Genomic DNA, 16,192 nt, shown 5'->3' with positions numbered 1-16,192 from the left:
AGTAAAGGTTAAGTCAGTTTCGTGGAAATCCACCCATAACGTCAGTTTCGGGGAAAGGAGTCAGGTAGTGCAACAAGAAATGAATATATGTTGGGGTGCTTCAAAGAACACTAATTCTATTAAATCTGCTAATTGTGCTTTATACCAGTAGTACAACCTCTGGAAAAAGTAGAGAAATGTGAACCTTTCAGGGACAACATAAGAAGTTAAATAAGTTTTATTTACTTGAAAAACTGAGATTACCCTTGTTTTTCCCCATTTATTCATGTTATTTGCCTAAATATGTCTTGTACCTCACTCCTCCTCTTCAACGTCACTGCCACTGCCCAAGCTCAGTCTGGCCTGGATGCCTTCAAGAGTCTCCTGACACCTAGACTTGCGCCTTGCTTTCTCTGTGCATCTCATTTCCCAGGCCCATCTGTTCTCTACATTACTGCCAGGATGATCATTCCAAAGATCTTGAAATCTTCCAGTGATACCCAAACCTCTTCATGATAAAATCCAAACTCCTCACCAAATCACTTAAACATACTTTTCCAGCTTGACCTGGTGCCATTTCTCAGCACACACCCTGCACACAAGCCTTCTCGAATCATGTGCTCGCAGTTCCCATAACAGGCCAGGCTCCTCTCCTCCTTATCATCTAGCTTCGTTCTTCTGCCTAGAAAACAGAGGCACATGTGTATGCATGCACACATGCATACCTACGAACACATACACACCTCCATCTGCCTGATTTCTACTCCCACCTGAAGACTAGGATCAAGGGTCATAATCCCCACTCCATCTCACTTCCTTCCCATTGGCCCACGTTCTCTTTTTTTTCCCCCTCCCTCAAGTCTTCTACCTAGAGTTAAATGCTTTTCCTCTTTTACAGCACCCTGTAGGTATCATAATACACATTTCACCATGAGCTATTTGAGAGTAGGGACCATGTATTTGATCTCTGTATCCCCAGCACCTGCACAAAAGACTTAGCAGATTTTGGTGGGTTCAATTGCGAGATAAAGCGCTAAGGGTACAGGGAAAGTGCTTAGGGAGTTCCCAGAAGGTTGAGTCAAGGAAAGCTTCATGGGAAAAAAATGGTATATGAACTATATGTTATTGTCTTCACAACAATCCTGATAGAATCTTCCTTCTTACTTTTCAATCAACACCTCCTTTTTACAACTAATTCTGTAAAATATATTCTACAAGTATATAAAACCTGATTACAGGACACAGATACTCCTTGGGTAATATAGTGATAGATTTATGACTGAGAAGTTTTCAAACACCAGATTTAAGGGCTTATTGACAGGCTTACAGAATACAATGGGTTGTTATTTTCCACTCTTGTTGCTATATATTTGGTCATGCAGGATGCATAGGTAGCAGTTAAGAGAATGGATAGTGGAGTCAGACATACCTGGGTTTAAATCTCAACCCTGCCTTTATAAGCCATGCTAATGATAACCTCATTAAAAGTGTTTCCTCATACTATATCACATGGGTAATAATATCTACTCCATTAAATCTAATGAAGCAGATAAAGTGCTTAATATGGATATTAACATATTAACATTGAACATATGGTCGTGGAGGTGGTGATTACCTTAAAGCCGAGGATAGAAGCAGGTGGCAGGGGCAGTGCAAGAGAGCTGCTTGATGAGGGAACTTTTCTCATCCCTTTCATTTAGCCAGAACTTCTCAGATTGTACTCCAAGAGAACATTACTGTTCTGTGAGCTGGTCTGAGGTGTTTCACAGGTAAAATCAAAATCAGGGTGATCTTTTCTAAATATGCAGGAAACATTAAAATACAAGTAGAATGCTTCCAGTTATATATTTTTTTCTGTATACTCTTCTTAAAACTGTAGTGTCTGCCAATGGATGACAGATAACAGGATGAATAGGTAGAAAATTAATATTAAGAGGAAACATCAGTAAATGATTTATTTCAAATGTTTATTCAACATTTAACAAATACTTGTTTTATAAAAGGTTTTCTTTCTTTTTTTTTTTTTTTTTTGGTAAAGACATGTAAACATGTAGTTTGGTCATTTTCTTTCTAATATTATTGCTCCTAGTGCCAAAATTAAATGTGGCTTTATTCTGCAAAGAGCATAAAATCCCCAAATCACCATGTCATCCAATGCTCCACCACTTGCAGAAGCACACGGTCTGTTATTGCCAGCATCCCACTGTCTGAAGCTTTAAAGTCCTGGTTTTTAGGGCACCCCTAAGACTTCACTGAAGGATCCATGGAGAGCCCAACCATTCATCTCTTAACTCCCTCTTATATTAGAGGAACACTGCCTTACAAATACAGAATTTATAAGAAAAAAGTCTTATCTGCTACACATTTCTGTTATTTATGGTATAATATTTACCATGAACGAATAAGTACATCTGTACCTCCTGGAGTTACTGTATAGGAGGATATCCCAAAGAGTGGGAGTAGGAAATGGGAAATGTAGAAGAAGCATGTCTTGTTTTAACCTGTGCTCTTCACCAGTCATTCTCAAGAAGAGAGAATGGTAAAGCTCACAGCTAATGACTGAACAAGGTAGGTGCTCTAACTATGGAAAATACAAATGTTTAAATCTTGACTCATCTTCCTCTCAGAACTCCTCTGAGGCTCAGAGTAACTTGTCTATTTCTTGTTCTTGACAAGTAGGTGAGTCTAGCACATTTCTAGGTATTGACTGGCGCGACTGATTTCTGAGGACTGCAGGAAGCCAATCTGCTAAGTAGCCTTGGGCAGCCCTCATCTCATGGTGGGGCTGCAGTGTTACTTCTCCCATGTCTACCCTACTAAGTCTTCCATGTTTATTCAGAGGATGGAAGAAAAGGATTTGGAAATCTCATTATCCAGACACAAATAAAATGGCTCAAAGAACACGGCATGAATTTGGGGACCCAAGTCTAGGTTTCTCCAGGCGCTTTCATACTGCTGAAGGCCTGGTCGGACACTTCACTTCGAGTCAAGTTTCATTTTGCAAGTAATGCTTCACATTCAAGGACATGTCATAATTTTAATTATATTTATTTTTACTAATTGCTTATCTCAAATGTTGGCTTCATTGCTGTGAAGTAGAATCTGAAATGCTAAAAAAAAATAATTAGGAGTATCAGTCTCTCTTCCTAAGGGTTCTGTAACTCAGACCTCAGTTGGATTTACAAGAAAAGCTTGATGGTTAGCTTTAGTTTTAAGGTAACAAGCATTTCTATTAACTATGTTAAATATATATATATATATATATATATATATATATATATACGCACATATATATATAATTTTTTTTAAATCCTTGTAGTATGAATAGACTATTTTTAGAGCACTTTAAGGTTTACAGAAATATTGAGCAAAAATTAACAAAGAGTTACCACAATACCTGCTCACTTCCTCTTCCCACCAACCACATAGTTTCCTCTGTTATGAACATCTGACATCATTAGTGTGGTACATTTGTTACAATTGGTGAGACAGTATTGATATATTATTATTAACTAAAGTCCATGGTTTACATTAGGGTTCGTTCTTTGGGATGTACATTCTATGGGTTTTGACAAATGTATAATGACGTATATTCACCACTACAGTTGAATGGATTTTAAAATTTCTTTTTAGTTTAAGTTGGTATTCGGTTTCTTAGCTTCATACAGTTTCCATAATGATTATTCTTTCCCATTGCTGATTGATTTTGTCTTCTTTATAATTACAGCTATTTTCCAGATAGGATGTAATTTTCTTTTTATGCCATTAGCCAATGGTTTGAATTAAGTAATAATCAAGTTAAGGATTCAGGGTCAAGTACTTGGGCAAGAGAAGTTGCTTCTTCTACCTTCCACTTGTCTTTGGCAGTTAGAAGGTGTATCAACATTCTGGTGAAAGATTCTATTATAATGTTTCAAGGAAGACTTGCCATGGGCCATTCTACCCTCAGCCCCTACAGTGAGGATCACTGAGTCACGCTCTGAATCAACACAAGACTCAGGACAGGATGTGCAAATTCTTACCCCTGGCACAGTCATCTTAAAAGGCTTAGTACACCCTACCATGTGAATATCAATCATACTCACCTGGAGAGGGTCTGGACAGCAGATTTCTCCTCCACTCCTTCCCAGGACAGCACCTCAGAAATGACTAACGTTATGACAGGGAGGGAAGATGACTGTTCTCACCTGCCTTAGTTTACTAAGAAGAAGCCGGCAGGGGTGGTTTCTAGTAAGTATGCAGGGCTAACGGGGAAAATCTAAAGACTGCATTTTGGTCTTAGAGTGAACTTTGCTGGATATGTAATTATGAGCACTGGATTAGAGAAAAATCCACTTTTTAGTCATTGAAAAGAACAACATACTGGGAGTGTCGATTATACATTGGAAGAAGAGAAAGCAGATACACTCAGAGGTGTTCAGAAACAACCAAAAAATTTGTCACATAAACACAATCCACAAATAGAACTAACAAAATCCAAAGTCAAGGATCACATCAAAGGCAGCTCAGAGTTGTCATGAGACAGGATGTGTTTACCAACATTTTAAGCCAGATAATACCAAAATTACCACTGGTACAGTCTCATTTTAATACTGATTTTTCTAAATCAGAACTTGAGGAAGGATTGGATTGACATGTAATGACCTTAGGTTTAATGAACTTTTTCTTCATGGAAAATATTAAAATGATAAAATTATGAGGAATTATTTAAGAAAATCATTTTTTAACTTTTTATTTTATATTGGAGTGTAGTTGATTAACAAGGTTGTGTTAGTTTTAGGTGTACAGCAAAATGATTCAGTTATACATATATCTATTCTTTTTCAAATTCTTTTCCCATTTAGGTTGTTACATAATACTGAACAGAGTTCCCTGTGCTATATATAGTAGGTCCTTATTGGTTATCCACTTCAAATAGAGCAGTGTGTACATGTCAACCCCAAACTCCCTAACTATCCCTAATAAAACCATTTTGAAACACTTTAATATCTACTTGTATACCTACAAGCATGATGACAATTACCTATTCACTAAAATAGTGTCTTCAACCACTACAACAAAGCAGTGTGTTACATGAGTTTGAGGTACCGCAAAGCAAGAATTACATTCATTAGTTCTGGTTGTCTCCTATATTATACTCCTTTGCATGAAGCTTATGGGAATTCTCAAAGTATCCCAAATTATATTTTTTCCATCACTCATCTTTGTTGTTTCCATCCACCAGATCATAAATCTTGTTTAGAAACAGCAAATATATAGACATCTCTTTCTTTTCTGAAAACGTGCTTACCTAATGATACATCATGAACTGCTGGTTCAGGTGTGGCTGAGAGTCTCTGAGATACCAACAGGCTTCCCCATTCTCAGGCCAAATATGTCGTCTGGTGAATCCTGTTAGCTGCTTTCTGAAATGCAAGGTTCTCAGATGTGTTTGGGTAAATCAAGCTGCACAAATGTAAACACTGGTAATGGAATGCAGGGTTCACCCATAGAGTCAGTGCTTTGTGGAATATCACACTCATCTAAACATAAGCTGTGTGATAATTTCATTTACTGTGTGGTAGATGTCATTTGCTTTATTAAGAATGAATGCCTTGTTCCTCTCATAGGAAAATGATTCTTGCCTCTGAACTCCAAATTTTTAGGACAACCTTTTGAGTTGCATGGGGATGTACTGAGCTCTAATCTATACTGTTTCCTAATTGCTTGGTGAGCACCACGCCTGAAGGCAACAAGCTGAACTGTGTTTTTATATTCATTTATATTAGAAACCTACAGAAAACTCTTAATACAGTCTGTACCATGTGAATAAGCATCGAGGAGTGCTTGTACTGTTTTGTTTAAAAGACTGCAAAAAAGAATATGCTTCAAGTCCATGGGCCAGGGTTTCAGCTGAAAGGGACTTCCTGCTGTTGGTTTTCACATCCTGCCTCATGTGTTGACTAAAGGGAGTTAGTTCACAAACTCTTGCCCATTTATATTTCAGTGAAATCCTCCATTCCAATGGAAAAACCTCTGCCAAGGATCCCAGGAATCTGGGGTGTACAGATTGATACTCAGCATGTGAAGGCAGCTACCTTAGGAATAACAGTGCTTTCACTTGTTTAAAAAAAAATCACAGGAGTCCTTTAAGCCTCTTTTTGGAACAACTGTTGAAAACAAATAATTTCTTTGGAAAATGCTCTTTTCATAGATCTAAGCACCCTTCAAAACTACCAGATGTCAGCATGATTTTACTAAGGCCTTCACAATGGCAGAATATTTCTTACACATTTCCGTGTAGGCTAGAATGTACCTCCCACAAATAAAATCAAGGAGTGCCTGCATCTTGCCTTTACCTGAAAATGTCTTGGGGTTACAGTTATGACATGTCATCACTCAGAGAGATTAGAGCATTAGACTTAAAATAAGCTGGCAACAGAACCCAAAAAGAAAACATACAAAAAGTTACAAGACTGTAAGAACTCCAGGACCAGAAGAACAGGCAAGATCTTGTCCTTCTATATACCTAAGGCAAAATAGGGAATCATTCCCCATTGGAAAAACAAATGAACCTCAACCCCAGACCTTTATTTCAGAGCTTCATCTTGAGAACTATGAGGTTAGGAACAGGCTTCTAATCACACTTTTTATTTTTGCCGACTGGTACACAGAATCCTGTTCCATAGTGGAAAATGGCCCAGCCACTCCTATTATCTACATGTGCAGGAATGGCCGAAAAGGTGGAAACATGCCCCTTAGTCCCTTCTCTCATCACACTCACAAAACACTGAGAGTCTAATCCAAACTGGAAGCAGTTAATACAACACTGGAAGGGAAGAGGAATAGTTGGAAATGTGTTCTAGTTCTTCCATAGAGGGCTCAGGATGCATTCTATCCCTCCCGATTTGAGGAAACCAATCTAAAATATCCTTGTCACCATCCTATCCACCGTCCTCCTCTCCTCTTCCCTCTTTTCTTTGTTACCTCCATGATTCCCTTCTTTATTTTACTACTTTTTCCTCATACTTCTTTTCTGTTGTCTTTTTCCTCATTTCTCTCCTCATTCCACTTTGAATATTTTCTGAATACTTACAGGGGACTTGATACAGACCCTGCCCTGCAGACCACCACAGCCATGACTGAGGAGAGGTAAGGGGAGGTAAGAGGTCTGGTTTTTAACATGGTGAGTTTAAGTGCCAGTAGGACATCTATGGAGGTACACAGTAGTAGGTGTAAATACTAATCAGGAGCGAGAGAGAGAGAGAGAGAGAGAGAGAGAGAGAGAGAGAGAGAGAGAGGAGTTTTATTGAATGCCTGTTATACTACAGGCACTGTGTTTGGTGTTGGGAATACAGCGAAACGATAAAACCCATCCCATTTCTCCAAGGACTTTAAGAAAACCAATATATTTGAAGTGTTTTGAGAAAATTCAAGTGTTAGAGGTGCAGAGAGAAAAATATGGGCAGGTGCTGAGGACATACACAGGACAAGTGGTCAGAGGTACGCCAGGTGGGGAAACAGGGTCAAGTCAGACTCTCAGCTTCGTTAAGCAGACCAGCTAGGATGGTGTCCATAGGCATTAAATTTGAGGTTGGCCCTTGAAGCTCTATCGATACCAAATTGTTCCAGCCAGTCTCACCCATGGGGTGTTAGCTTTTCTGATTTGTGTTCTTCTTTCTTTAACTGGGTACTGATGTCCGAGTAGTAGAACAGTCTTCACCTTTACATGGGGAGGGGAAATCCATGGCTACCTGTAAGGTCTCCTCCCCAAGTTGTTAAAAGAAGCCTGTGTTTTTTAGCTTTATTGTCAGGCTCATCACTATACTGATTTTTCAAAATAGTCAGTGATCTCTTTACATTTCTTCCCATGAAATTCCTGGGCCCTAGAACAAGCCTGAGGGTATTCTGAGATGATAAAGCTGGCAGTCTGAGGGGCTGTAAAAACTGGGAGCACAAGTAGATCATTACTGTGGAGTTTTTCTCTGGTGTGAGATGAGATGAAGTTAACTTTCTATTTCAGACTTTCCAGATTTTGTAATGAAATCCCCTTCAACTATTAACTTATCAGATCTTGGAACTAATGGAAGTGTCTTTCCACCCTACCCTTCCCCCAGCCCCACCTGTCTGAGCATCAGAGAAAACTCCCTTGTCTTTCATCAGTCTCCCACTTGTGTCTCTCTCTCCTTACCTAAAAAATCCTCATAGGCTGATTAAGTATGTTAAGGTTCATGTAAACAACTTAACTCACTCAGTCCTTTCTCAGATGCCCGAGTTAACCAAGACAAACCAAAAATGGAAAACCAAAGATCACATACCTGCTGCATTTTTATCCCTTTAAAGGAAAAGTCCCCTTTTGTGCTTTTCCTGTGCCAAGAACATTATTCTCTACCCATGAGTTATCCCTAAGAAAACAGGCAGCCTTGAATATTGGCAGGGCTTCTATATATAGTAAATCAATATGGCCAGCCATCAAGTGGGATATTTCTTCTCAGTCTGGGTTTGTTTTCCCAGGTTTTCAATTTAGATTGTTGACTTCCTTCCAAAACTACCTATTAAAATGTTATTTAAGTTATGGTAATACATTATTAATTGATCACTTCTTGAAACTTATTTATAATACTCTTGCAAGTTACATAGGATTATTATGAAATACTTTTATTGAAGTTAAAGTTGCTTCCTGTTAGTTCTGGGGAAAAGGAAAGACTGCTTATTGGATCTTTACCTTTTTTTTTGCCATTTAAAAGTTTAATTAAGTCCTCTAGCTACTCTGAAGAGGTGGAGTATTTGAGATAATCAGACATGATTAAATTTTAGTACCCCATTTCAGGTACTCTTCCTGCTGTGGCTGTTTTATTTATATAGATGAAATGAATACAATCTGATAAATGTAAAGTAGGTGGCAAAAAAGTTATCTTATAAAACATATTTGATTTTATGCCACACTAACTACCCTGCCCTTTCAAGTATCCTGTTAGTATGTAGGATAGCTGAGCCCACTTCTTCCAAGAGAAAATAGTGGGTGGTAAAAATCATCAAGAGCATTGTTAAAACTTGCACAGGATTTTAATAGCATAGATTTGGGCCACATATTTGGGGTAATTCTTCAGGTTCCTCAGTATTTAGGATAGTTAAGAGCATCTTAAACAACTTTCCCAAATGCCATAGCAAAAAGAAGCAAACAAAAGATCTGTATCCTAGTCCTGATTCTACCGTTAACTACCTTCAGTAACTTATTTAGTTTATTTGGTTCTCAATTTTCTCACTTGCATCATCATTATTTGATCTCTAAGACCTCATTGAGCTCCAAGATTTTATGATATTGATATTAGAACTATGCCCACGTTTAACTAAAATTAGCCTCAAAGAGTCTAGCGTCTTCTGAGAATGTTTAATTTCTTCATGGTACTTGTAAAAATTAGGTGTCTGTGTGGTCTTCACAGTGAGTGAGCTACATTTGAGTCTGCGTGAATCACCCTCAACCTTTGTAAATGTAAATATCTCTTCTTACGGTCAAAGTATTTCGTAGAGTTACACATCATGATACTTGTACTTTTGGAATCAATTGATTGAAAAATTAGGCAATTCCAGAGGGCTACTTTGACTCCAATAACATTAAAAATGAACTTGTGCTTTATTATTCACAACAGCATCTACACATATTTGGAGAATACTATTACTTATTGTGCATCTATATTTGGAGAAAACTATAACTTATTATTAGGTATATGTGAGGATGCTTTCAACTCCAATAACCATATTGGCTTAAATGATAAGGAAGTCTATGCTCATACAAGCAAGGGATCCAGAGGTAGGGTGGCTCCAGGACTGTTTATTCAGGTGCTCAAGTGTTGGCATTGAGGAGCAAGGATGTTTTCAATTCTCATCACCTCACTGTGGAGATTTGACTCTTGTGGCTGTAGTGCTTTAGCAGTACCCAGATAACAATGTCCTGAAAAAGAAAAGGGTTGTCTCTCTTTTGTCTCCTTAGAAGCAATAAGTCCCTGGACAGGCTTTCTTCATGTACCAATGGCCAGGAATGGGTCATAGTTTCTTCAATAAATCCATCACAAACAAGGGCAATGGATTAAGATGAAGTTTGGGGAAGAAATAGGGAGGTAACCACCATGACCACTATAACAGGTAATACATTCTCAGTCAACAGTGTGCTGTGCACAGAGCTGTGGTAATAACCCTACGTGTACTGCCCACTTCTGGAAATGCTTGGTCCATTCCTCTCTATAAGACCAAAGTCCATGAACACTCACCACACTATTAATTATTTGTATACCTCTATGGGGAAAAAATGAAATTAATAGTTTGAAGTAAATCATCCTAACTTGTGTGTGCATCTTTCCTAGAGGACAAATCTCAAATATTTCAACAAATATAATACTATGTACTGCTTTCTTACTAGTTAATGTAAAAGAAAAACAAAATAGCAAAAATCTGCCCACTGAACCAGTCTCAAATGAGATCACAGAGGTTATGGTTAGATATCATCACTGCCAATCATTTCTGCCACAAGAGTGGTAATAAAAGGTCAGAACATTTTTTTTTGAAGCAGTCACCTGATAGCAGGCAAAACCCAATGCATCTACTCCCAGTCAAAAAGTGGGTATTCCAGAACATCTAGGCAAAAAAAGAAGAAATCTCATTAGCCAGGAGCTGAAACACATACGAAGAAAAATTTGAATGATTTTAAGTATTGTATTGGGAAGATAATAAAGGAACAATGGACCACCCTTTGATTGCCTAAGTCTCTTGGTATCCTAAAATTCCCACTCTATTTTTTTTTTAACTTTAGGGTTTCCACATGTGCCTGGAATGTAAAAGCTGAAATAAGCATTGCTCCCATACTAGCAACAATAAAAATCCAGATGAAATATAAAATCATAAATTTGCTTCAACCTCTCAGAATGCTGAGTCTGCAGGGCAATCAAGCAGCCTGAAATTAAGGAAAAGCAGGGCTTTCTCCCAGGATATGGGATACAAGTACTGGTCACCTGTAGCAGCACACAAGGGAAAGACCCAATCACCTTATAAGGAAGTAAGAAAAATTCAAGTAATATTTTAATCAGTTTCAAAAGTCTTTTTTCAAGACTTTTTCCCAGGACATAAGACAAACCTCAACAAATTTAAGGGAATTGCAATCATACCAAGTATGTTCTCTGACCACAACATAATTAAGCTAGAAATTAATAACAGAAAATATTTGGAAAATCCCCCCAATATTTTAAAATTAAATTACTCATGTGTCAAAAAGGAAGTCACAAGGGAAATTAAAAGCTATCTTAAATGAAATGAAAATACAATATATCAAAATTTGTAGTATGTAGCACATACTTAGAAAGAATATTTACTAGTAAAGTTTATAATAGATGAGAAGAAATATCTCAAATCAATTATCTAAGCTTCCATCTTAAGAGACAATAAACAAGGAATTCCCTGGAGGTCCAGTGGTTAGGCCTCGTCGCTTTCACTGCCGAGGGCCCAAGTTCAATCCCTGGTTGAGGAACTAAGATCCCACAGACCTCTCGGCACAGCCAGAAAAAGCAAAAACAAGAAAACTAGAATCAAGCAGAAGGGAGGAAATAATAAAAGAGCAGAAATGAATGAAACTGAGAATATAATAACAATAGAGACGTCTGGTTTCTAGTTCTGCATGTGAGGGGTCATCATCCTTGGATTCCTAAGAGAGGGGAGGACACAGGGCAAACCACTGCCCGCAAGATCGGGGAGGCAGACAGGTGAACACAGGGAGTCTAGGCTTACTGGAGCGGAGACTCATGAGAAGAAACTACCCCAGGAACCAGTGCTGGTGTAGGAAAACCTGAACTGTAACCAACCAACTGCTAGACACTCAGTGTGGACAGCTCTGAGAGTTGAAAACTCCAGGGGGACCCAGTCAAAGGGGTCCCCACAATACTGTGAGATTAACCTCCAGGAGCTTGACCACATTCCCACAGTAAATATTGGAGAAAAATCCCTTCTTGCTTCTGGCAGGAGGAGGACAAAAGGAACCATGTTGAAATACACCAGAGCACTCTGTTCTTAACAAGGCCCAACCTCAGGGAAAACTAGTTAACTAGAGTCTAACCTCCTGGAGTATTTTTATGAGCCTAACTGACCTGGGGAAGGGAAATACCCAACTCCAAACAACTCCAGCTATTCTGTCCCACCTAAATGGGGAGAAAAAAATCCACATTTGTAAAGTTCACAGTCCAAAGGCATAGGCTTTAAGACTGACACCCAGTCATAGGACTAAAGAATGCTCCCCCTCCCCCATACCTCACCACCACATTCCTAGAGGCCTATTTACAGCAGTTCCTTTTACCTGGTACATCATGTCCAGCTAGCAGTAAAAAATTAGAAGGCATACCAAAAGGCAAAAAACACAATCTGAAGAATCAGACAAGCATTAAAACCAGATATGGCAGGGATTTTGGAATTATCAGACTGGGAACTTAAAACTACTATGCTTAATACACTACTGCCTCTAATGGATAAAGTAGACAGGATGCAAGAACAGATGGGCAGTGTAGGCAGAGAGATGGAAATATTAAGAAAGAACCAAAAGGAAATCCTAGATTTTTTTTTAAGTCATAAAAGAAATAAAGAATGCCTTTGACAAGCTTATTAGTAGACCAGACACAGCTGAGAAAAGAATCTCTGGGCTAGAGGATATAACAATAGACTTCTCAGAAATAGAAAAGCAAAGAGAACAAAGACTGAAAAATATAGGTCTGTGAGACTGTTACAAAAGGTATAACATATATCTGACGGGGATACCAGAAGGATAACAAAGAGAGAAAGAAGCAGAAGAAATATTTAAAGCAATAATGGCTGAGAATGTCCCCAAATTCATATCAGACACCAAACCCCAGATCCAGGAGGCTCAGAGAACACCAAGCAGGATAAATGCTAAAAAAAACTCCACATAGGCATACCATTTTCAAACTACAGAAAATAAAAGATAAAGAAAAAATGCTGAAAGAAGTCAAAAGAAAAGAATACCTTACCTATAGAGGAACAAAGATAAGAATTGTATCTGACTTCTCAGAAACCATGCAATGAGTGGAGTGAAATATTTAACGTGTTGAGAGAAAAAACCCACCAACCTATAGTTCTGTATCCTCTGAAATTATCCTTCAAAAGTGCAAGAGAAATAAAGAATTTCTTAGACAAAAATTGAGGGACTGAATTGCCAATAGACCCGCCTTCCAAGAAATGTTAGAAGTTCCTTAGAGAGAAGAAAAATGATAAAGGTGAAAAAATGGGTCTACATAAAGTAAGGAAGAGCATGAAAAAAGGAATAAGGGAAGGTAAAATAAAAACTTCTGGAACTTTCTGACACCTCAATCCAGATGAAAACCTTGCTTCTTTGAACCTTACCCGAAACCACCCAGCCCACACCCAAACCCTATAGAAAGCCTCACCTGACCGCCCTTCTATTGAGATGACTCGTGGTCCCCTGTGGTGTGTGAACAGCCTTTTACAACTTTTTAAACTACAGGCTGAATAATGGCCCCCAAGACATCCAAGTACTGCTTCCTGGACCCTGTGAAGATGTTATCTTATCTGGCAAAAAGGATTCTATAGCTGTGAGGGAGTTACGGATTTTAAAATGGGAAGAGTAGCCTAGATTATCCAGGTGGGTCCAATGACGTAATCACAAGCGTCCTTATAAGAGGGAGGCAGGGGGAGCTGCTACTCACTACTGCAGAGATGGAAGGCGGAGTGGTGACTGAGGCAAAATGTTATACTTTTGGCTATAAAGATGGAAGAACATCCAGGAACCAAGGGCTGCAAATAATATAGCTCTAGTAACTGGAAAAAGCAAGGAAATGAATTCTTCCCTAAAGCCTCCAGAGGGAGAGCAGCCCAGCCGACATCATGATTTCTGGCCAGTAAAACCGACTTCGGATTTCTGACATCCAGAACTGTAAGTGCATAAATGTGTATTGTTTTAAGCCACCAAGTTTGTGGTACTTTGTTACAGTAGCCGTAGGAAACCAATGCACTCATCTCTTATAAGCCTATAAAGCTCTCAGTTTCCCTCTATAGAATGATGTAGCTGTCTACTCAGATTTTTTTTTTTTTTTTTTTTTTTTTTTTTTGCGGTACGCGGGCCTCTCACTGCTGCGGCCTCTCCCGTTGCGGAGCACAGGCTCCGGACGCGCAGGCCCAGCGGCCACGGCCCACGGGCCCAGCCGCTCCGCGGCATGCGGGATCCTCCCGGACCGGGGCACGAACCCGTGTTCCCTTCATCGGCAGGCGGACTGCCAACCACTGCGCCACCAGGGAAGCCCTGTCTACTCAGATTTTCATTTATTGTGTCTTCATTTTCATTTAGTTCCAAAAAATTTTTTTTAATTTACTTTATTTTTTTACTTGATTGTTGTGTTATTTAAAATTGTGTGGTATAATTTCCAAACACTTAGGAATTTTCTAGATACCTTTTAGATACTGGTTCTTTTTTGTCTGTTATTAATCTTTTTGTGAGGTGTGGTTGATGTATAATATGTTTCAGGTGTACAACTTAGCAATTCACAATTTTTGAAAGTTATACTCCACTTATCATTATTATAAAATATTGGCTATATTCCCTGTGTTGTACAATATATCCTTGTAGCTTAATTTCACAGAGTAGTTTGTACCTCTTAATCCCCTACCTCTACCTTGCCCCTCCCTGCTTCTTTCTCCCTACGGGTAACCACTAGTTTGTTCTCAATTATATACTGATTAATTTAACACTTCTGTGGTCGGAGAATATATTCTATAAGTTGTGTATTTCAGTATGGTTTGAAATTTATTGAGATTTGTTTTATGGCTTAGCATATGGTTTCTTTTGATGAAACGTCTTTGTGTACTTAAACTGAATGTGTTTTCTGTTATTGTTAGGCATAGTGTTCTATAAATGCCAATTAAGTCATGCCAATTAAGTCATGTTGGTTAACTTGACAAGTTTTTCAAATATCTATATCCTGAGAGACTGTTTCCTGTTCTATCAATTATTGAAAGAGAAGTGTTAAAATAACCATGGTTATGGGTTTATGTCTACTTAGTACCAATTTTTATTTTGAAGCCACTAATTGCATAAATAGTCTTTCATAACTTCTTAAATAGTTGACTAGTTTTTTATTCTGAAATGACCTTTATATCTAGTATGTCTCATGGTCTGGAAGTATACTTTGAGATACTAAAAAATGCAGAAGTTTTCTCAGGAAAAAACCCTTGTTTCTCTTATTCTTAATTGATTTGATATATAACAGTTCAAAATAATACCCAAAATGTATTCAATTATGGATGCTTATCCATTGTGTGCGTGTGTATACACACTTACGTATGCTTATATAAGTTAAATGAAAGACAGCAATGATGCAAGGGACAGGAGAGAGGAGTTAGGATTATTTTGTTATTATAAGGTACTCGTACTTCCCATGAAGTGGTATAGCATTATCTGAAAGTGGACTTTAGTTGTAAATGTATATGGCAAACTCTAGGGCAACCACTAAATAAAGTTAAAAAAGAAATATAACCAATATGCTAAGAAAGGAGAGAAACTGGAATCATAAAATACTCATTTAAAATCACAAAGAGCAGAAAGAGTGGAAGACAAAAATAGAAACAAAGAACAAGGGTAACAAATAGAAAACAGTAACAAATATTATAGGTATTAATCCAAATATATTAATAATGACTTTGAATGTCAATGATCTAAATGCACCAGTTAAAATACAGATTGTCAGAGTGGGTCAAAACACAAGACCAACGGTATGTTGTCTATAAGCAACCCACTTTCAATATAAAGATGCATATAGATTAAAAGTATGGATGAAAACTAAACAATTGAGAAAAATATAACATGCTAACACGAATCTAAAGAAAGCCAAAATAGCTATATTCATTTCAGACAGAGTAGACAAAGCAAGGAAAATTATCAGGGGTACAGAAGAGCATTACAAAATGATAGAGGTCAATTCTAGAAAAAGGCATGACAATTCTTAATGTGTATACACCTAACAGAACATCAAACTTCATGAAGCAAGCATTAATAGAATTGCAAAGAGAAACAGGTGAATCAACTATCATAGCTGGAGACGTCAGCATTCCTCTATCAGAAATGGACAGATCCAGCAGGCAGAAAACCAGTAAGGACATAACTGAACCCAACAACACCATTGATCAGCTGGATATTAATTGACATCTATAGACTACTTCATCCAAAAAC

Source organism: Monodon monoceros, unplaced genomic scaffold (assembly GCF_005190385.1).
Source record: "Monodon monoceros isolate NGI ecotype Baffin Bay Population unplaced genomic scaffold, NGI_Narwhal_1 Super_Scaffold_4, whole genome shotgun sequence".
NCBI classification, from domain to species: Eukaryota; Metazoa; Chordata; class Mammalia; order Artiodactyla; family Monodontidae; genus Monodon; species Monodon monoceros.
Note: the sequence above shows the minus strand (reverse complement) of the source record.